Raw genomic sequence first — 23,224 nt, 5'->3', positions numbered from 1 at the left:
ATGGTCATTCTTTGGTCCATATTTTGCATACATTATGTTTTGCAGACCATCTTCAAGCCGCGTTCTCCTTTCCTCATTTGGAGGAAGCGTGAAGGAAGTCAAGACAAATGCACACATAAAAGTACCAATAGGTAAGAAAAGATGGTTGTGCATTAGAGGTCCCCTTTAATAGATAGAATAGAATAGAACGTACTTTATTGATCCCTGCGGGGAAATTCAGCACCACAGTTTGCTCACAATAAACAATAAACACATTTTTTACATGTAAATAATATAAATAGTCTCTTATGCAGCATTATTCACACGTGAATAATTTAAATACAGTCAATTATACAGCATTATTCACATGTGAATAATATAAATACAGTCTATTATACAGCATTATTCACATGTGAATAATATAAATACAGTCTATTGTACAGCATTATTCACGTGTGAATAATTTTAAATACAGTCTATTATACAGCATTATTCACATGTGAATGATATAAATACAGTCTATTATACAGCAATATTCACATGTGAATGATATAAATAGTCTATTATATAGCATTATTCACCTGTGAATGATATAAATACAGTCTATTATACAGCATTATTCACATGTGAATAATATAAATACAGTCTATTATACAGCATTATTCACATGTGAATGATATAAATACAGCCTATTATATAGCATTAGTCACAGGTGAATAATATAAATACAGTCTATTATACAGCATAATTCACATGTGAATAATATAAATTATTTAAGGTTTGCTATGTAAAATTTGTCGTGGAAATCTTCTGATTTCACGGAGTAGGTAATAACATACTCTGCCGTCTGATTTGTCACTTGTTTTCGACATTTGCCTAATTAAAAGTTTGTGGGGTTTTTTTCAGTTTTTTTTCTAAATTTGTTCTGCTGTGCTGTTATTTGCAGCGGTACCTACATGTATAGCATGGGTATGGTGACTATGACTAACGTATTTTTCGGACCATAGGGTGCACCGGATTATAAGGCGCACTGCCGATGAGCGGGTCTAGTCAGGTCTATTTTCATACAAAAGACGCACCGGGTTATAGGGCGCATAAAGGGGTCATATAATTATTATTATTTTTTTCTAAATTGTAAACACTTCCTTGTGGTCTACATATTTGGTCAAAATGTTGCATAGATGATGTTTTACAGACCATATTCGAGACGCTTTCTGACAGTCGCTTCAGGCTGCGCCGTTTTGTGGGCGGTCTTATTTACGTGGCTCACAGATCAGCAGGTACCAGAAGGTAAGAAAAGTTGCTTAATGTTGCGAAACAAAACACCAGATAATGTCTTAACTTATACACACACCATAATATTACCCGTATGTTGAAGCACAGTACAATCCTTCAAGCGGTGCGGCTTCATTGCTTACCGAAGTCGTACTAAAACATTTTGATAGATTTTTGAGCGCCGTGTGTAATGTTCTATATTTTCAATGGAACGTATAAAACGTTGGTGTTGTTTACTTGAGTCATATTGCAGTCTAATAATAATAATAATAGATTGTATTTGTAAAAAGCACTTTACATTGAGTAAACAACCTCAAAGTGCTACAGTGTATTAAAAAAAATAAAAAGATAATAAAAATAAATAAAAATAAAAACTAGAACAGCCTATAAGCTAGAATGAGTATGCATATATCTAAAAAAAGTTTTTAAGCCTTTTTTAAAAGCATTCACAGTCTGTGGTGCCCTCAGGTGGTCAGGGAGAGCGTTCCACAGACTGGAAGCGGCGCAGCAAAAAGCCCGGTCTCCCATTGTTTGTAGCTTTGTCCTCGAAGGTTGGAGGAGGTTAGCCTGTCCGGAGTGGAGGTGTCGTGTGGAGGATTTGGGGGTGAGTAGTTCTTTGAGGTAGAGGGGCGCATTTCCATGGAGGCACTGGTGGGCTAGTAGGGAGACTTTGAATTCAATCCTGAGTGGAACAGGAAGCCAGTGAAGGGATTTGCGTCTACCCGCATCTCTTATGTGTGACTGGTCACACTTATCATTTCACCATGTACCAAATAAAATAGCTTCAAGGTCGGTAAGCACAACCAAGATTATTCCGTACATTAGGCGCACCGGGTAATAAGGCGCACTGTCGAGTTCTGAGAAAATGAAAGGATTTTAAGTGGGGCGGTATAGCTCGGTTGGTAGATTGGCCGTGCCAGCAACTTGAGGGTTCCAGGTTCGATCCCCGCTTCCGCCATCCTAGTCACTGCTGTTGTGTCCTTGGGCAAGACACTTTACCCACCCGCTCCAAGTGCCACCCACACTGGTTTAAATGTAACTTAGTGTCAAAACTTGGACTATGGCGTGGTTTGTTCTCCCATGGTGCAAATGAACATTTGGACCAGACATGGCGTGAAGGTGAAGACATATTTAATTTTACTATAACAAAAAGAACAAACTAAAGGCGCGCACAAGGTGGAAGTACAAACTTGACAAATGAAACCAATACTTGCACGTGGGCAAAAAACTAAGGACATGAACAAAAGTACGCAGAGGTAAACAGAGTGTGACAGGGGTATGATGTCGCCAGACAGACAGCCTGGCAACTGGAAGCTTAAATAATAGTGACATGATTAAAGACAGGTGCGTGAGTCGTGAGGGCAGGTGAAAACTAATGGGTTGCTATGGTGACAAACAAGAGTGCACAATGAGTCCAAACGTGGAACAGGTGAAACTAATGGGTAACTATGGAAACAAGACAAGGGAGTGAAAAGCCAGAAACTAAAGAGTCCAATAACTAAACAAAACAAAACATGACATGACTAAAACAAAACATGATTACACAGACATGACACTTAGATATTGTGTTTCACTATGTAAAGCGCTTTGAGTCACTAGAGAAAAGCGCTATATAAATATAATTCACTTCACCCTGTAGTCCGAAAAATACGGTATTCCTATTTATATTGCTATCCAGCCAGAGCCATCTGGTACTTGGTGCTTTGGGTATAAATAAGAATGATACTGTTTAAAGACAGATAATGAAGTGAATTAGAGCAAGAACACATTACAAGACACACCTTTGTTGGACGCACAGCTTCCCCATAAGCATTCCGAGCCAGATAATTATCTTTTACCTTTCATCCTTTCCGATTATCTCATCTCTGTCAAACACTTGGACGGACGTTCTGAAGAGGCTGCCTCGGGGCTGCTATTTAAGCTTAACAAGCCCTGGCTTCTGTTGGCAAGAGCTGGCGGCATAAAGACTGCATATGCAGAATTGATGCTATGTATTTTGCCTGCCTTGACACGTGACATCAAGTCGGAAGCAACATTTCTGTACGAGCTGGACAAATCCCTCCATGAACATGCAAACATTTTGCTTATTTACTCTCAACTTGGTCCAATGCAGGCTTTTGTCAAGGGCAACGTTTAAAAAAAAGGCCATTATAATGCTCACCGCGTGCACTGTAATTCACACTTTCCGTGCATTGTCTTGCATGAGTGCCTGTCCTGGCTTGACGCAACCGGGCAGCAGGGACTCATATTTACAACTGGAAAGTTCTGCTGACTCATGGAGACCGTGCGGCAAGCTATAGGATGTTTTATGCTGGCTGTCAACACATCGTTTTCTGAGCGCGAAACAAACAGTAGCAGTCTTTTACTGCGGCGGACAAACGGCTTCGCATACAAAAGGTTACACGTGTAAACAGGAGTGCTTGCACTGCAAAAACTGAAATCTAAGTAAGGCTAAATATCTCAAATAAGGGTGATATTTGCTTATTTTCTGTCTGATAAGATAATTCTTCTCACTAAGCAGATTTTATGTTAGAGTGTTTTACTTGTTTTAAGTGTTTTGCTCCTAAATGATCTCAGTAAGATATTACAGCTTGTTGCTGAGATTTGATGACCTATATTGAGTAAAACATGCTTGAAACTATTTTTGTCCAAATGTCCAAAACACACCCAGCAATGGTGCACGGGAAGGCGGGGAAGAAGAGGGGAAAAGGCGGCCAAAATGGTAAAAAGTACCAATTTTGTCCAAAATACCACCCCCGGGTTCCAGTCCCACGAGTCTTGCCGCCGGCCGCACAAGTCCCGGGATGCAAAAAATGTCCAAAACGCACCCAGCAAAGTCCCATGGGAAGTGGGGGAGAAAAGTGAGAAAAGTCGGCCAAAGTCTCCTAAATTGTTCAAAATACCTACCCAAGTTCATGTCCCACAAGTCCCGGGATGCCCAAAATGTCCATAACACGCCCAGCCGAGTCCCACGGGGAGGGGGGATAAAAGTTGGAAAAGTCGGCAAAAGTCCCAAAAATTTTCAAAATACCTACCCAGGTTCGAGTCCCACATGGAGTGGCACTCGAACCCGGGTGTGATTTTTGAACATTGTACCGACTTTTCTCACTTTTCTCCCCGCCTTCCCGTGAAACTTTGCTGGGCGCGTTTTGGACATTATGGGCATCCCGGCCGGCGGCAGGACTTATGGAACTCGAATCTGGGTAGGTATTTTGAACATTTTTGGGACTTTTGCAGACTTTTCGAACTTGTATCCCCCCTCCCCGTGGCTGGGCCATAGTTAAGATTTTACTTGTTTTAAGGGTTTTGGTCCTAAATGATCTCAGTAAGATATTACAGCTTGTTGCTGAGATTTGATGACCTATATTGAGTAAAACGTGCTTGAAACTAGAATATCAACTGTTGCAAACTAGAATATCAAGTGTTGCAAAGCTGTGTCATCAACACTCACAAGTATAAAACTACTTTTTTAAAGTAATAATTTCTTATTTCAAGCATGAAAAAAAAAATCATGACTTTGACATAATTGTGTCTCATAACTAAAACAGATGACAGCCAAATGGACTTTACAGTTTTATTTTCAATTAAACAATAGAAAATACGTACTCATATAGTAGTACACCTCCGCTTCGGACAGGCTAACCTCCTCCAACCTCCGAGGACAAAGTTACAAACTATGGGAGACCGGGCTTTCTGCTCCGCCGCTCCCAGTCTGTGGAATGATCTCCCTGACCACCTGAGGGCACCACAGACTGTGGATGCTTTTAAAAAAGGCTTAAAATCCCTTCTTTAAAAAAAAGCCTTTTTAAAGATATATGCATACTAGTTCTAGCTATTAGGCTGTTCTAGTTTTTATTTTTTATTTTTTTTTATTATCTTTTTATTATATATATTTTTTTTAATACACTGTAGCACTTTGAGGTTGTTTTCTCAATGTAAAGTGCATTTTCTAAATAAAATCTATTATTATTATTATTGTTATTACATTTGTTATTAGTGAGAATATACTCATTTTAAGGTATTTTTGGGTTCATTGAGGTTAGCTAATTTTACTTGTTTTGTAAAGTCTTGACAATTTTGCTAAGTTCAAATAAAATACCCCTAATTTTTGTATTTTTTGTTTCTTGTTTTTGAACACTGACTTTTTGCAGTGTGAGCCAAGGGTTTGCTTTACAACACTGCACATTGAAGGGGGGAGATTCTCCATAACAGCCTCATGTTGGCCCTCTGGCATCCCGCAATGAAGTCATCAGAGAGCTGATAGTCGCGGTAATTCACGGTCAGCAAAGACAGAAAGCAAACAGCTAAAAAGTTCAGGAGGAGAAGAGTTGTTTGGGAAAACGTGAGCTTCTCCAGCTGTGCCGACACCTCCAGCTGCCGGAGTCCGGCCTGCATGTTCCTGCGACTATTACTTACTGATTTATCGGCCAGATAGTCGGGAGCTCAAGTTTGTTGACATTCCCTGCTCCAGTGCAGCCTCATATACGACCCTTCCTTTTCCAGCGACTCGCTCTCATAAAAATGTCGCTTTGACGAGCATGGAGGAGGTGAAACTATCAACTCAAACATTTGGCAGCTTTAATCCGAAAACTGGAGAGACACATGTGACCGTAAAAGTGTGTCAGCGGGGCGCCCGAGCACGGTAAATAAGCACGGCGCCGTGTTATCTCTGTAACAGGAATGGGGGACGATCATGTATCCTGAAAACATCCAGTTTTTTCGGAGCTAAAACACTCTGAGGCATGCTTGTACGATTCATGGGGTTCGCGTGGAAAGTAGGCTGTTTGCATGCACACCTTGGTGCACTCACATGGAGCCGGTCCAGCCATTCATAGCAAAAAAAAAATGTGTCTCCAGGCAAGAGTGTATCTGCCTGCAATAGACCATCGATTGCAAGCATATAAAAGGCTTTTATTGGTTATAAATTGCGTCGGGTGCTTGAACCAACGGGGCTTTGTTGGCTTAAACCAGCAAGAGACAGAGGAACCAAAGCTTCTGTGGAAAATGAAGCGTTTTGCTTTGTTGTCGCTGGGAGCATAGGCACGGGTCTACATTTCTGCCAGTGGGTGCTCGGTGTGCGTGTACTAGTGTTGTCCCCATACCAATATTTTGGTACCGGTACCAAAAGTATTTCCGTACTTTTCTAAATAAAGGAGACCACAAACAATGTCATTATTGGCTTTTTTTTAACCATTAAACATGTTTATTATTGCAATTGTGTCCTTAAATAAAATAGTGAACATACTAGACCAGGGGTCGGCAACCTTTACCAGTCAAAGAGCCATTTTGACCAGTTTTACAAATTAAAGAAAACAATGGGAGCCACAAAAATCTTTTGAAATTTAAAATGAAATAAGACTGCATACAAAGTTTTTTTTTGCTTTGTGCTATGTATAAACCAAGGGTCTCAGACACGCGGCCCACACCTTAATATGAAAATTGAATGTTAGTGCGGCCCGCGGGTTTTATATGAATGGCGCTTGACAACGTCATACTTGTCAACCCTCCCGATTTTTCTGGCAAACCACAAATTTCAAGGCAACTATTCTCTCGAACGTTCCGTGATGGTACAGCATTTAGCGCCTATTACAACCAGCGTGCCGGCCCTGCCACACGTTGTATATGGTTTCTGCTTGCTAAGCGACAGCAAGGCATACTTGCTCAACAACCACACAGGTTACACTGACGGTGGCGGTATAAAAAACTTTAACACTCTTACTAATAATGCGCCACACTGTGAACCCACACCAAACAAGAATGACAAACACATGTCGGGAGAACATCTGCACCGTAACACAACATAAACACAACAGAACAAATACCCAGAATCCCATGCAGCCCTGACTCTTCCGGGCTACATTATACACCCCCGCTACCAAACCTCGCCCACCTCAACCGACGCACGGAGTGGGGGAGGGGGGGTTGATGTGTGAGGGAGCAGGGTTGGGGTGGGGGCGGGGTTTGGTGGTAGCAGGGGTGTATAATGTAGCCCGGAAGAGTCAGGGCTGCATGGGATTCTGGGTATTTGTTCTGTTGTGTTTATGTTGTGTTAAGGTGCAGATGTTCTCCCGAAATGTGTTTGTCATTCTTGTTTGGTTTTGGTTCAAAGTGTGGCGCATTATTAGTAAGAGTGTTAAAGTTGTTTTATATGGCCACCGTCAGTGTAACCTTTGTGGCTGTTGACCAAGTATGCCTTGCTGTCTCTTACGTGTGCAAGCAGAAGATGCATACAACAAGAGTCTGTGCTGGCACGCTGTTTGTACAGATTGTAGAGGGCGCTAAATGCTGTACCGTCGTGGCACGACCATATAATTATTGTTAGGGTGAAATTCGGAGAATATTAATCCCGGGAGTTTTCTGCGAGAGGCACTGAAATCCGAAAGTCTCCCGGGAAAATCGGGAGGGTCGGCAAGTATGCAGCTGAGCCGCATCAGAGTGATCAAAGAGCCGCATGCGGCTCCGGAGCCGCGGGTTGCAGACCCCTGTACTAGACAATAAGGGGGTCTCTCGTTGTGCGATTCAGAATCGACTCTCATTTTTAAAAAATCTATTTTTTTAATTTATTTATTTAATTTTTTATTTTTTATTTTATTTTATTGTATTTTTTTTTAATTAATCAATCCAACAAAACAATACACAGCAATACCATAACAATGCAATCCAATTCCAAAAGCAAACCCGACCCAGCAACACTCAGAACTGCAATAAACAGAGCAATTGAGAGGAGACACAAACACGAACAAACCAAAAGTAGTGAAACAAAAATGAATATTATCAACAACAGTATCAATATTAGTTACAATTTCAACATAGCAGTGATTAAAAATCCCTCATTGACATTATCATAAGACATTTATAAAAATAAAAAAGAACAATAGTGTGACAGTGGCTTACACTTGCATCGCATCTCATAAGCTTGACAACACACTGTGTCCAATATTTTCACAAAGATAAAATAAGTCATATTTTTGGTTCATTTAACAGTTCAAACAAATGTACATTATTGCAATCAGTTGATAAAACATTGTCCTTTACAATTATAAAAGCTTTTTACAAAAATCTACTACTCTGCTTGCATGTTAGCAGACTGGGGTAGATCCTGCTGAAATCCTATGTATTGAATGAATAGAGAATCCTTTTGAATCGGGAAAAAAATCATTTTTGAATCGAGAATCGTGTTGAATTGAAAAAAAAAATCGATTTTGAATCGAATCGTGACCCCAAGAATCGATATTGAATCTAATCATGGGACACCCAAAGATTCACAGCCCTACTAATCAACTTGTCTTTTAGTAAACAAACAAAGGCTCCTAATTAGTCTGCTGACATATGCAGTAACATATTGTGTCATTTATCATTCTATTATTTTGTTAAAATTATTAAGGACAAGTGGTAGAAAATGAATTATTAATCTACTCGTTCATTTATTGTTAACATCTGGTTATTTTCTGTTCTATTTTCTACACTTCTGTTAAAATGTAATAATCACTTATTCTTCTGTTGTTAGATACTTTACATCAGTTTTGGATCATACCACACATTTGGGTATCAATCCAATACCAAGTAGTTACAGGATATTACGTTGGTCATATTCAAAGTCTTCATGTGTCCAGGGACGTATTTCCTGACTTTATAAACATAAAATTAATTTAAAAAAAAAAAACAATAAGAAGATTTTGTGATGTTAAAACATATCAATGTAATCATAGTAATATCGACTAGATATGCTATTGTACCGTATTTTTCGGAATATAAGTCGCACTGGAGTATAAGTCGCATTTTTGGGGGAAATGTATTTGATAAAAGCCAACACCAAGAATAGACATTTGAAAGGCAATTTAAAATAAATAAAGAATAGTGAACAACAGGCTGAATAAGTGTACGTTATATGAGGCATAAATAACCAACTGGTATGTTAACGTAACATATTATGGTAAGAGTCATTCAAATAACTATAACATATAGAACATGCTATACGTTTACCAAACACTCCTAATCGCTAAATCCCATGAAATCTTATACGTCTAGTCTCTTACGTGAATGAGCTAAATAATATTGTTTGATATTTTACGGTAATGTGTTAATAATTTCCCACATAAGTAGCTCCTGAGTATAAGTCGCACCCCCGGCCAAACTATGAAAAAAACTGCGACTTATAGTCCGAAAAGTTTGTTTATATTGTAGCGTCCCGGAAGAGTTGGTGCTGCAGGGAACTCTGGGAATTTCAATCAATCAATCAATCAAAGTTTACTTATATAGCCCTAAATCACGAGTGTCTCAAAGGGCTGCACAAGCCACAACGACATCCTCGGCTCAGATCCCACAGAATTTGTTCTGTAGTGTTTATGTTGCGGTGCAGATATTCTTCCAAAAATGTGTTGGCATTGTTCATACTACTCAAGATGATTGTGTCATTAGTTCATTATCGGGCACAATGAAATCTTGGGTAGGCTTTGTTAATTATACACTATATGATTTGTGACTTCTCTATTATGTAAAACGGACTAAACTCGCCACAACGTTAACCACAACAAGATTGATTTTTCCAAAATTATTTTAAAGGTTTAAAGTTGACATCAATCCCACGTGGGTGCTCGGCATTGGGCCCCGAAGCACCCACGGGATCGGCGCCTATGGCTGGGAGAGGATGGGTGTGCATCTGACAAGCTCATCCTTGCTGTGCTGCCCAAAGCCTCAAAGGCAGTGGGAATCACATGGGAAACTTGTCTAAAAGGACAACCCACCCCTTGTTTGTCAAAGAAAAGGGGGAACACCTCCATGCTGAGCCCTTCCTCGGCAGGCCATTAAACAGGGGGGGAACATTCCTCAGTAATTCACTTTGACTGAGGCCAAAACGCTGGACGAGGGTCACCGGCTAAAGACTGCCACATGCAGGCGGGGGGCAAGTGTGTGTGTAGGGGCGTGGGGGTTAGGAAGTAGGACAGGATGGAAGAGGAGTGAGAGGCGAGGTGACAAAAAGGAAATACAAAAGCAGTCACGTCATGGTGATGAGTACTCTCATCAAGTTTGGGATTCTCTTCTTCCAAAAGGGACTCATGTTCATGCATTGCAATCCTACTTTTAGCAAAATGATGTCAGGACTTAGCCCGCAGAATGTGAATAGCATGAACCAAAATGAGAAATGACACTTCCAAATGTTTATAGAATGACCACAGGGATAGGCGAATCAAATCCCTCCACTTGCCAATCCGCTTACTCCTTAATCCCTAGCTAGGTTTCACTTGGGAGGCGGGCTCCAACTGTCCAGTGTAGCAACACATCTGGCTTGGTGGCGAGTCTACTCTGTGCCCAGCCGCAGATTTAAAGGGACGAATCAGTCTGCATGTGACTGTTGTCCAATTTTGTAGAACAGGGAAAGACCTTTTCCTCTTGATGCGAGGCATTCTGAACCAAATACTTCTACTTTTGACTGGAGAACATGACTTTCCACGACAGAAACAAGTGAAGAAGTTCTGTGCTGGCACTGTGTCAAAACCAACAACCATGCTCTGCCTATGGTTCTGTTTTTAGAGATAACAAAGTATCTAAAAATGGGCAGTCAGAGTGGAGAATCCTACATTTAACAACCACATGCATGGCTGTGTTCTTTAAATATGGCTCACCATCTCAGTGACTTGGAGTTTGTGGGGTCCAAAATTAGAAGCTGGGAGTTGCCATATCGTCAGAATCCGTTTTCACGTGTTCGCAGTCCATTCGTTCGACCGTGGGATTAGTGGGCCGGCAAAAACAAATCTTAATCTTTTTGAGAGGGAGTGTGAGGGGACAAAAGGGGAGGTGGACCAAATTCCTGCACACATAAATCCCCCTGTAATGCTGGATTCTAAATGACAGCTATCCATTTCCATCGGCTATCAGTCGCAATCAACATGGTTCTTTGCCACATGCTGTTGCCACCAGCAACAGGACACCCCTAAGTAGCCCCCCTCCCAACTGGTTTGTCAAGCTCAAACTAAATCCCAGATCATCTCTTGCACATGTATTAAAAATGCCCCCTCCACCGGGGGGTTATCAGCTCACAGTATAGACAAATAATTACCTAATGAGGTGCTTTGAAAGATACAAGTGTAAAGTGGACCACGGCCACTGAACCAGGGAAACTGAGTCTTACCCTGGTGGAGATGCAGCATCTTGGTGCAATCAAAGGACACTCATGGTAATCCACCAGCACGCTTGACTCGCTCGCTTCAGCTGCTGCCAGCTGATCCCAACAGATGATATAGTTTACATCCACATCTAGTCACAGCTGCCTCACCTCCCGACCAAACCGAGCACCTCCTCCCAGTGCCCTCCTTAGCACTCAATATCTTCGCTCTCTCCGGTCCGTCCTCAGCCTACCAACATGCATGAACCCTCCGCCTGATTCTGCTTCCCTCTCCTCTCCCTACATGCGCTCTGCCTCTCTGCTGTGGTCTCTTTCACATCAACGCTGAGCTGTGAGCCTCCCCCTGCCCGCCCCGCCCCCGGGCTTTATCTCGCCTCTGTAGTACATCTTAGCTTCTGACTCTCCCCCAGACCTTGTCTCTCCTCGAACAGGACGTTGAACATGCGATCCCTGTTGCATTTTGGAAGGTAGTGCCTTTCGGTATGTTTAATACCTGCAACCATTTAGTGTGTACAACCATGGGCAAAATGTCCATCAAGCAGAATTGATATCTGGATAATGCTGCAGTGACTTGTAGGGATTATGTTTGTTAAGAAATGATCAAGTTCGAGTTTATTATCGAATTCTCTTATCGAACCGATTCCTTATCGATTCTCTTATCGAATCCAGATAGGTTGTTGTTTATGGAAAAAACACAATATTTGGTTTAACAAAAGCTCACTTTTGTTTTATTAAAAAAAATTAAAAAATAAAAAATAAAAAATATTGACTGTTACCCCCCTAAAAAAATAAAAAAAATTGATATTGACTGTTGTTACCCAAAGTATATTAAGTGGGATTTTTCAGAAAAACAAATATATACAGTAACACAAAAACAACCTGTCTCTGTGATCACTATAGGTGTATAAATAATAAAACAGTGTTAAATAAAATCAGTCCCTTGGGCACAAAACTGAAAATAATACAGCTCTCCAAAAAGTGCACTTCTGCTGCTATTGGAACATACTAACTACACACACAGGCAGACAGCTAACAAACAATCCAAGACGTCTTATAAAGTTCCAAAGAAGATTAATCCATTTAGGCTCTTTATTGTTGTTGATCTGGCTTTGTCTTTTCCTATCTTCACTTTTGTCTTGCACTGGACTGTTACTTTTTTATTTTTTTAAACTGAAATACGCACAATGACAAATATATAAGCTATGTGATCAATTAACATACTCAAATTTAATACACAATATGTAAATATTAGCTTCACACAAATATACAGTACTATCATCAAACAAATACTTCTGAGTGTTGAAACTATTTCCATGGTGGAAATACACGACTGGGAGCCATTTTAAGTCCTCAAATCATCCATTGAAACAGTGCACAAAAATCGTTTTTCAATAAACATCTTAGTTTGCGCTCCCAACAGGTATAAAAGAAAGGGCATCTCTATCCTCCTTCAAAACCGCAATAATAGTACACCTCCAGGAAACTTCAACCCTAAACTAACACCCTCCCCGGATTGTTGTAAATAATCAAATGTAAACAATCAAATGCAGATATTTTTCTTATGCCTTCTGATCTCTCTCTCTCTCTCTCTCTATGTCCACTACTTGCTGTACATATCCTACCAAGTCAGACCTACACTGTTTCAATATCCGTTTCTCTGTTCTCAATAGTTGATGACTGATGATAACAACCAAACCTAACCCCCCCCCCCCTTCCACACCCCGAATTGTAAATAATGTAAATAATTCAATGTATACACCCTTATGATTATCTTGTGTGATGACTGTATTATGATAGTATATATGATAGTATATATCTGTATCATGAATCAATTTAAGTGGACCCCGACTTAAACAAGTTGAAAAACTTATTCGGGTGTTACCATTTAGTGGTCAATTGTACGGAATATGTACTTCACTGTGCAACCTACTAATAAAAGTCTCAATTAATCAATCAATCAAGTTTCAAATTTAACCACTTTCCACCTTAATATTGAGTTACATAAACAAGTTAAACAGTTTACTTACAGACTTGTCTTTTCCAAGGCTTGTAAGAGCTAACACAACTTGTCTACTTCTCAATTGTCTCATGAACTGAACTGACTCGCCAACCCGGAAGTGCCCAAACTAATGACGTGTAGTATTTTCATATCGCCACAAGGTGTCAGTAAGCGTCTACAATCAAATGGGCATAACATTGTCCATTTGGGATTTGTTCCCAGGGATTCGAATAAAGAACCGACTCTTTTTCTTTACTATAGTGGTCTCGATAACGGGTACCGGTTCTCAAAAAGGGATTCGAGTCCGAGGACTCGGTTCTTTTCTTATTGAACAACCGGGAAAACTGGTTTCGAGCATCATCCCTAGTGACTTGTGAGAATAGACTATTTCATAGAAAAACAAGGTGAGGTAAAGCCGAACAAGGGACTGAGGCTACGTCTACACTAAGCCGGATAACCCCTTAAAACAAATAATTATTAAGCATCATGTCAGCAACACTAAACCATTGTTAAAAGTAACCCTCCTTGGATAATTTTTTATACGGGTAAGTGCGCCGTGTATTTCTTGAATCTCCGGCTCTTAGCTTTGTATTGACTCATTGATCGTTTACAAACTGAGTTCAGAGAGGAAGTGATGTCAGAAAGAACGCGCCACAGCCAACTTCATAACAACCTGTTTCCACTCGGAGGTAAACACTAGAAATATGGAGACGGGTCATCCAGACATGCCCGTGTTTCTCCTTCCTCTACATGTACAGACGCTTGTGGAAATCACACATGAATACCTTAAGAGAAAGTGATTGCAGCTATTTGGGATACAACACTTCTAAGACGGCAAGAGTACTTTCAAAGGGGTCTTTAAAGACCATTGTGTTTGTGTGGACACGGATAAGGTTAGGTGGGATGTACCCTGGATAACCTTAGTGTAGAAGGGGCCTAAAACAGCAGGGAAGGTGAGCGGTAGTGGGAAAAGAGAGGTGACACACACAGGTCTGCCTGAGCTTAGCTCTGGACCATCTGCCGCAATCAAATTCAGTCTCAGCTGAACGGCTGTGACAAACTGCAGCCTCCACCGGGCCTGCAAGCAAGAAGAACAGAGCGCGATGGAACACTGGGGGAGGAAGAAGATGAGGAAAAGGAGGAGGAGGGGGTATACCCTCTTTTGTCTGCTTTTCAATGGGAACGGTGCGAGAGGAGGCGGGTTCGGGAGGGGGGCAAAGGGGGAATTAAAAGGGTCCCGTTGACAAGAGCGGACAGTTAAAGAGAGGAAAGAAAGGGTCCGGTCTGACTTGAAGTCATGGCCGTCGCTGCCACTTGGCCCCACAAGCACTGTCACTAATGCGCTGAAAGAACAATGACACCGGCCATGTGAGGAAATTAGCCCACCGCAGACAGGAGAAGTGTGGAGGAGGGACTTCAAGAGTACTAGGAATGAGGCTGACCACGTTCGGACCCGACCGTCTCATTCGTCATCGTAAAAATCGGAAAGATTCATGATGGCTGCTGATGATGAGAGCAAAGTGTCATGCAGAGATAATTATGTTTAGCATAAGCTCAGCTGTTACGCAGCCACATTTGAATATGGAGCGGGCACAATTGGATTCCTGGAGCAGGTGGCTGCAAATTAGACATTGTGGTCCCGTTTGGATAAAAAAGACAAATGGCCGACCAAGTCAACACTAACACGTGAATAATCCAAAAATATTGAAGGGAATGTCCAGTGCTAATTATATCAACAGCAAGCTGCCAATTACTGAGCGATGGTTGACTTCCATCTGCCCTTTGCCTCCTTCACTTTAGGCAAGACGACGTGGTTGTTTAGTTTGGTTGTCAACAATTGTAACCACGTGACAAGACTTTATGCAGATATGTGTATTAAGTTATTAGGAATTATTATTGATGAGAGGTTGTCTTTTCAATCAATCAATCAATCAATCAATGTTTATTTATATAGCCCTAAATCACAAGTGTCTCAAAGGGCTGCACAAGCCACAACGACATCCTCGGTACAGAGCCCACATAAGGGCAAGGAAAAACTCACCCCAGTGGGACGTCGATGTGAATGACTATGAGAAACCTTGGAGAGGCCCGCATATGTGGGTAACCCCACCCTCTAGGGGAGACCGAATGCAATGGATGTCGAGTGGGTCTGACATAATATTGTGAGAGTCCAGTCCATAGTGGATCCAACATAATAGTAAGAGTCCAGTCCATAGTGGGGCCAGCAGGAAACCATCCCGAGCGGAGACGGGTCAGCAGCGCAGAGATGTTCCCAACCGATGCACAGGCGAGCGGTCCACCCCGGGTCCCGACTCTGGACAGCCAGCACTTCATCCATGGCCACCTGGTCTAAAAGGGGGGTCTATTTAAAGGCTAGAGTATACAAATGAGTTTTAAGATGGGACTTAAATGCTTCTACTGAGGTAGCATCTCTAATTGTTACCGGGAGGGCATTCCATAGTACTGGAGCCCGAATAGAAAACGCTCTATAGCCCGCAGACTTTTTTTGGGCTCTGGGAATCACTAATAAGCCGGAGTTCTTTGAACGCAGATTTCTTGCCGGGACATATGGTACAATACAATCAGCAAGATAGGACGGAGCTAGACCGTGTAGTATTTTATACGTAAGTAGTAAAACCTTAAAGTCGCATCTTAAGTGCACAGGAAGCCAGTATAGGCGTAATATGATCAAACTTTCTTGTTCTTGTCAAAAGTCTAGCAGCCGCATTTTGTACCAACTGTAGTCTTTTAATGCTAGACATAGGGAGACCCTATTTTAAAGCACACATAGAAAATTTGTCTCTAAGCTTAAAACTCAATTGGGTTTATTTTTCAGAAATAAGTCTTGTTTTTCCCTAGGAAACATCTGATCTCATCCACCTTTATTCCTTTACTTGATTATGGAGACTCGCTTTTTATGAATGCACCTGGCACTTAGTTGAAAAAACTAGACAGTGTATATCACTGTGCCTTACTAAGTTTTATTACTGGTTGTGGAAATCTTGTCCACCACTGCACTTTGTATACAAAGGAAAACTGTCCATCTTTAACTGCCTGAAGACTTTCTCCATGGATAGTTTTTATATATACATGTCTTCTTGGACTTGTCCCCACCTATCAGTGATCCTTTGTGTGTAGAGACTCCAGTCATTACAGCCTATGCTCACAGGATGTTCTCCACATCTTGGTTCCCAGAGCCAACACAGAACTTGGTAAAAAAAAGCCTTCAGTTATGCTGCTCCCTGGTCATGGAATGACGTCCAGAAAGATCTGAGGCTACCAGAACTGATCACTTTGGGGGAGTTTAAGTCAATCAATCAATCAATCAAGGTTTACTTATATAGCCCTAAATCACAAGTGTCTCAAAAGGCTGCACAAACCACAAGGACATCCTCGGCTCAGATCCCACATCTGGGCAAGAAAAAACTCAATCCAAAGGGATGACAATGAGATACCTTGGAGGGGACCGCAGATGTGGGGACCCCCCGACCCCCTGGGCGACCGGTGCAATGGACGTTGAGTGGATCTAGCATTATATTTTGAGAGTCCAGTCCATAGTGGATCTAACATAATAGTGATAGTCCAGTCCACAGTGGATCTAACATAATAATGTGAGAGTCCAGTCCATAGTGGACCTAACATAATAGTGTGAGAGTCCAGTCCATAGTGGATCTAACATAATATTGTGAGAGTCCAGTCCATAGTGGATCTAACATAATATTGTGAGAGTCCAGTCCATAGTGGATCTAACATAATAGTGTGAGAGTCCAGTTCATAGTGGGGCCAACAGGAGATCATCTTGGGTGGAGACAAGTCAGCAGCGCAGAGACGTCCCCAACTGATGCACAGACGAGTGGTCCACCCTGGGTCCCGACTTTGATAGCTAGCGTCTCATCTGTGGTCACCGAATCTATGACCCCCCCCCCCCCCTCCACGAAGGAGAGGGGGGAAGAGCAGAAAAGAAACGGCAGATCAACTAGTCTAAAAAGGGGGTCTATTTAAAGGCTAGAGTATACAAATGAGTTTTAAGATGGGACTTAAATGCTTCTACTGAGGTAGCATCTCTAACTGTTACCGGTAGAACATTCCATAGTACTGGAGCCCGAATAGAAAACGCTCTATAGCCCGCAGACTTTTTTTGGGCTCTGGGAATCACTAATAAGCCGGAGTTCTTTGAACGCAGGTTTCTTGCCGGGACATATGGTACAATACAATCACAGATACCAGTTCTCTTGGGAAATGTACTTGCTTTTAAATTAAATTATTACTTAATCGTTTTTAATTATTTTTGACCTCTTGTGGTTTGACTGCTGTTGTACTGTTGTATTGTGTTGTTGTAATTATTATTGTAACTTGGTATGTGACTTGTTAACTGCTAGCATGCTTATGTTAGCATGCTAACCTTAAAGTGCTAAATTTTTTAAGCTATTTGTACTCTTTTTCTGTAATTCCCCAGCCATACACCTTAAAGTCATATAACTTGGTATGTGACACATGCTAACTATCATTATGGTCACGTTAGCTTGCTAGCACGCTAACATTAGTGTAAAACAACTTGCACTGAGCCTCGTCTATAATATCCGCTACACCTCCCTGATACCGAAGTACATGTCAATCTACTTCCATAACGTAAATGACCGCCATAACCACAACACCAGGGGGAGCTCCACAAACCACGTTAAACCCAGATTCCGATCTAACAAGTGTCTTAACTCTTTCTCTTTCTATGCCACATCAATGTGGAATGCGCTCCCAACAGGTATAAAAGAAAGGGCATCTATCCTCCTTCAAAACCGCAATAAAAGTACACCTCCAGGCAGCTACAACCCTAAACTAACACCCTCCCCGGATTGTTAATAATCAAATGTAAACAATCAAATGCAGATACTTTTTCTTATGCCTTCTGATCTCTCTCTCTCTCTCTCTCTCTCTCTCTCTCTCTCTCTCTCTCTCTCTCTCTCTCTCTCTCTCTCTCTCTCTCTCTATTTCTCTCTCTCTCTGCCCACTACTTGCTGTCCATATCCTACCAAGTCAGACCTACACTGTTCCAATATCCATTTTTCTGTTCTCAATTGTTGATGACTGATGATAACAACCAAACCTAACCCCCCTGAGCCCCCCTCCACACCCCGGATTGTAAATAATGTAAATAATTCAATGTGATCATCTTGTGTGATGACTGTATTATGATGATAGTATATATCTGTATCATGAATTAATTTAAGTGGACCCTGACTTAAACAAGTTGAAAAACTTATTCGGGTGTTACCATTTAGTGGTCAACTGGAAGGAATATGTACTTCACTGTGCAACCTACTAATAAAAGTCTCAATCAATCAATCAATCAATCAATCAATCAAGCGTGCTCGCTTTTGGAGCTAGTTTTACTACTGTTTACCCCAGAGTCATTACTTGGTATGTGACAACTTTTAGCATGCTAGCTAGCTAACTTAAACATGAAAACTTTTTCCATCTACTTTTACACTTTTTTCTCTATTTCCAAAGCCATACACCTTACAGCTGTGTTAAGTGACGTGTGTGACATGCCATCTGTTAAAATGCCATCATTAGCACATTTGCTAAGTGTTAGCATTTTTAATGCTCCAGTACTATGGAATGCCCTCCCGGTAACAATTAGAGATGCTACCTCAGTAGAAGCATTTAAGTCCCATCTTAAAACTCATTTGTATACTCTAGCCTTTAAATAGACCCCCTTTTTAGACCAGTTGATCTGCCGTTTCTTTTATTTTCTCCTCTGGCCCCCCTCTCCGTTGTGGAGGCGGTGCACAGGTCCGGTGGCCATGGATGAAGTGTTGGCTGTCCAGAGTCGGGACCCGGGGTGGACCACTCGCCTGTGTATCGGTTGGGGACATCTCTGCGCTGCTGACCCGTCTCCGCTCGGGATGGTCTCCTGCTGGCCCCACTATGGACTGGACTCTCACTATTATGTTAGATCCACTATGGACTGGACTCTCACTATTATGTTAGATCCACTATGGACTGGACTCTCTCACTAGGGGCGGTATAGCTCGGTTGGTAGTGTGGCCGTGCCAGCAACTTGAGGGTTCCGGGTTCGACCCCCGCTTCCGCCATCCTAGTCACTGCCGTTGCGCAAGAACTTTACCCACCTGCTCCCAGTGCCAACCACACTGGTTTAAATGTAACTTAGATATTGGGTTTGACTATGTAAAGCGCTTTGAGTCACTAGAGAAAAGCGCTATATAAATATAATTCACTTCACTTCACTATTATGTTAGATCCACTATGGACTGGACTCTCACACTATTAAGTTAGATCCACTATGGACTGGACTCTCACTATTATATTAGATCCACTATGGACTGGACTCTCACAATATTATGTTAGATCCACTATGGACTGGACTCTCACAATATTATGTTAGATCCACTATGGACTGGACTCTCACAATATTATGTTAGATCCACTATGGACTGGACTCTCACTATTATGTTAGATCCACTATGGACTGGACTCTCACACTATTATGTTAGATCCACTATGGACTGGACTCTCACTATTATGTTAGATCCACTATGGACTGGACTCTCACTAGTATGTTAGATCCACTATGGACTGGACTCTCACACTATTATGTTAGATCCACTATGGACTGGATTCTTACAATATTATGTTAGATCCACTATGGACTGGACTCTCACTATTATGTTAGATCCACTATGGACTGGACTCTCATTATTATGTTAGATCCACTATGGACTGGACTCTCACACTATTATGTTAGATCCACTATGGACTGGACTCTCACTATTATGTTAGATCCACTATGGACTGGACTCTCACACTATTATCTTAGATCCACTATGGACTAGACTCTCACTATTATGTTAGATCCACTATGGACTAGACTCTCACTATTATGTTAGATCCACTATGGACTGGACTCTCACACTATTATGTTAGATCCACTATGGACTGGACTCTCACTATTATGTTAGATCCACTATGGACTGGACTCTCACACTATTATGTTAGATCCACTATGGACTGGACTCTCATTATTATGTTAGATCCACTATGGACTGGACTCTCACACTATTATGTTAGATCCACTATGGACTGGACTCTCACTATTATGTTAGATCCACTATGGACTGGACTCTCACACTATTATCTTAGATCCACTATGGACTAGACTCTCACTATTATGTTAGATCCACTATGGACTAGACTCTCACTATTATGTTAGATCCACTATGGACTGGACTCTCACACTATTATGTTAGATCCACTATGGACTGGACTCTCATTATTATGTTAGATCCACTATGGACTGGACTCTCACACTATTATGTTAGATCCACTATGGACTGGACTCTCACTATTATGTTAGATCCACTATGGACTGGACTCTCACACTATTATCTTAGATCCACTATGGACTAGACTCTCACTATTATGTTAGATCCACTATGGACTAGACTCTCACTATTATGTTAGATCCACTATGGACTGGACTCTCACACTATTATGTTAGATCCACTATGGACTGGACTCTCACTATTATGTTAGATCCACTATGGACTGGACTCTCACTATTATGTTAGATCCACTATGGACTGGACTCTCACACTATTATGTTAGATCCACTATGGACTGGACTCTCACACTATTATGTTAGACCCACTATGGACTGGACTTTCACAATATTATGCTAAACCTTCTCGACGTCCATTGCATTTGGTCTCCTCTAAGAGAGACCAGATCCTCTCCAAGGTTTCTCATAGTCATTCACATTGACATCCCACTGGGTTGTGAGTTTTTCCTTGCCCTTATGTGGGCTCCGAACCGAGGATGTAGTTGTGGCTTGTGCAGCCCTTTGAGACACTTATGATTTAGGGCTATATAAATAAACATTGATTGATTGATTGCTAATGTGCGCATGCTAACATTTTAGGCTAGATCTGTCTTTTTTTTTTTTTTTCCAGTTACAGTTAAAACTCACGGATTTAGACACTCGGCACCATCTAATAAGTACAACGGCTTCTGGCGACCCCCGACCAGAGGTCCAGGGGACAGGTAGCAGGCCCATTAAAATTTCTGCTGGAATTCTGTAGTTGATATTGTAACGTTGTTTGTGGCGCCCTCTTTGTCAGGTCGCTTTTGAACAAGAGATTTTAATCTAAATGAGTCTTTACCTGGTTAAATAAAGGAAATTGAAATTGAATGTGCATAGCATGTCCCATATATCAGCATGACTGCTTGTGTAAAACGGTGCAGAGTGATCTGCTGAGCTCATTAAGGCGCCGCTTGCTACTCTGCTAGGGGTGTCGATGACAGATCTCACTGTTTGGAAACACTCGGCCGCCCATACAGCCAGCCTGGCTCCACCGGTGTTGCACTCACACATCCACACACCAAGATACAAACTGCGGCCTAGGATTGCATTCCACGGGGAGGCAGTGGGCGAAGGCCAGGAGACATGACGGTGGTGGGACAGTTGCTGGAGGGTCTGTAGATCGATAGGGGGTTGTAATGAGGTTCTGGGTGGTAAGAGGGACGAGCTGTGGGAGTGCATGTGCAGCAGAGCGAGGCCTTGTTCAAAGGACGCTGTGGTCTGCTGGATGTGTTGAGAATGGTTTCCGCTACTGTGTAGGGTTTTGTTTGGTATCGTTTCTCCCTTCTTATAGTAACATAATCAAAGTAGTTAAAGGGGAACATTATCACCAGACCTATGTAAGCGTCAATATATACCTTGATGTTGCAGAAAAAAGACCATATATTTGTTTAACCGATTTCCGAACTCTAAATGGGTGAATTTTGGCGAATTAAACGCCTTTCTAATATTCGCTCTCGGAGCCAACACATCGGGAAGCAATCCGCCATTTTCTCAAACACCGAGTCAAATCAGCTCTGTTATTTTCGTTTTTTTCGACTGTTTTCCGTACCTTGGAGACATCATGCCTCGTCGGTGTGTTGTCGGAGGGTGTAACAACACCAACAGGGACGGATTCAAGTTGCACCAGTGGCCCAAAGATGCCAAAGTGGCAAGAAATTGGACGTTTGTTCCGCACACTTTACCCACGAAAGCTATGCTACGACAGAGATGGCAAGAATGTGTGGATATCCTGCGACACTCAAAGCAGATGCATTTCCAACCATAAAGTCAAAGAAATCTGCCGCCAGACCCTCATTGAATCTGCCGGAGTGTGTGAGCAATTCAGGGACAAAGGACCTCGGTAGCACGGCAAGCAATGGCGGCAGCTTGTTCCCGCAAACGAGCGAGCTAAACCCCCTGGATGTCTTGGCTCACACCGTCCCTTAAACTGGACAGATCAGCTTTCAGGAAAAGAGCGCGGATGAGGGTATGTCTACAGAATATATTAATTGATGAAAATTGGGCTGTCTGCACTCTCAAAGTGCATGTTGTTGCCAAATGAATTTCATATGCTGTAAACCTAGTTCATAGTTGTTAGTTTCCTTTAATGCCAAACAAACACATACCAATCGTTGGTTAGAAGGCGATCGCCGAATTCGTCCTCGCTTTCTCCCGTGTCGCCGGCTGTCGTGTCGTTTTCGTCGGTTTCGCTTGCATACGGTTCAAACCGATATGGCTCAATAGCTTCAGTTTCTTCTTCAATTTGGTTTTCGCTACCTGCCTCCACACTACAACCATCCGTTTCAATACATGCGTAATCTGTTGAATCGCTTAAGCCGCTGAAATCCGAGCCTGAATCCGAGCTAATGTCGCTATAGCTTGCTGTTCTATCCGCCATGTTTGTTTGTGTTGGCTTCACTATGTGACGTCACAGGAAATGGACGGGTGTATATAACGATGGCTTAAATCAGGCACTTTGAAGCTTTGTTTA

At 41.8% G+C, this 23,224-nt stretch overlaps 1 protein-coding gene across 5 annotated transcripts in view; it reads right to left on the bottom strand.

Annotated features, from left to right (window-relative positions):
* LOC133622527 (nck-associated protein 5-like) overlaps positions 1-23,224 on the bottom strand; it is a 298,294-nt gene that overhangs the window by 168,597 nt on the left and 106,473 nt on the right. The window contains exon 1 of one of the 5 annotated variants that reach the window (XM_061985350.1): positions 11,384-11,650. The exons of the other annotated variants lie outside the window; for them this stretch is intronic. The gene's annotated coding sequence lies outside the window, so the exon portion shown is untranslated. Of the gene's footprint in view, positions 1-11,383; positions 11,651-23,224 lie in introns of those variants that run through there. 5 annotated transcript variants of the gene reach the window in all.

This window comes from Nerophis lumbriciformis, linkage group LG23, assembly GCF_033978685.3.
Source record: "Nerophis lumbriciformis linkage group LG23, RoL_Nlum_v2.1, whole genome shotgun sequence".
NCBI lineage: Eukaryota > Metazoa > Chordata > Actinopteri > Syngnathiformes > Syngnathidae > Nerophis > Nerophis lumbriciformis.
Note: the sequence above shows the minus strand (reverse complement) of the source record. Positions and strands in the feature narration are given on the sequence as shown.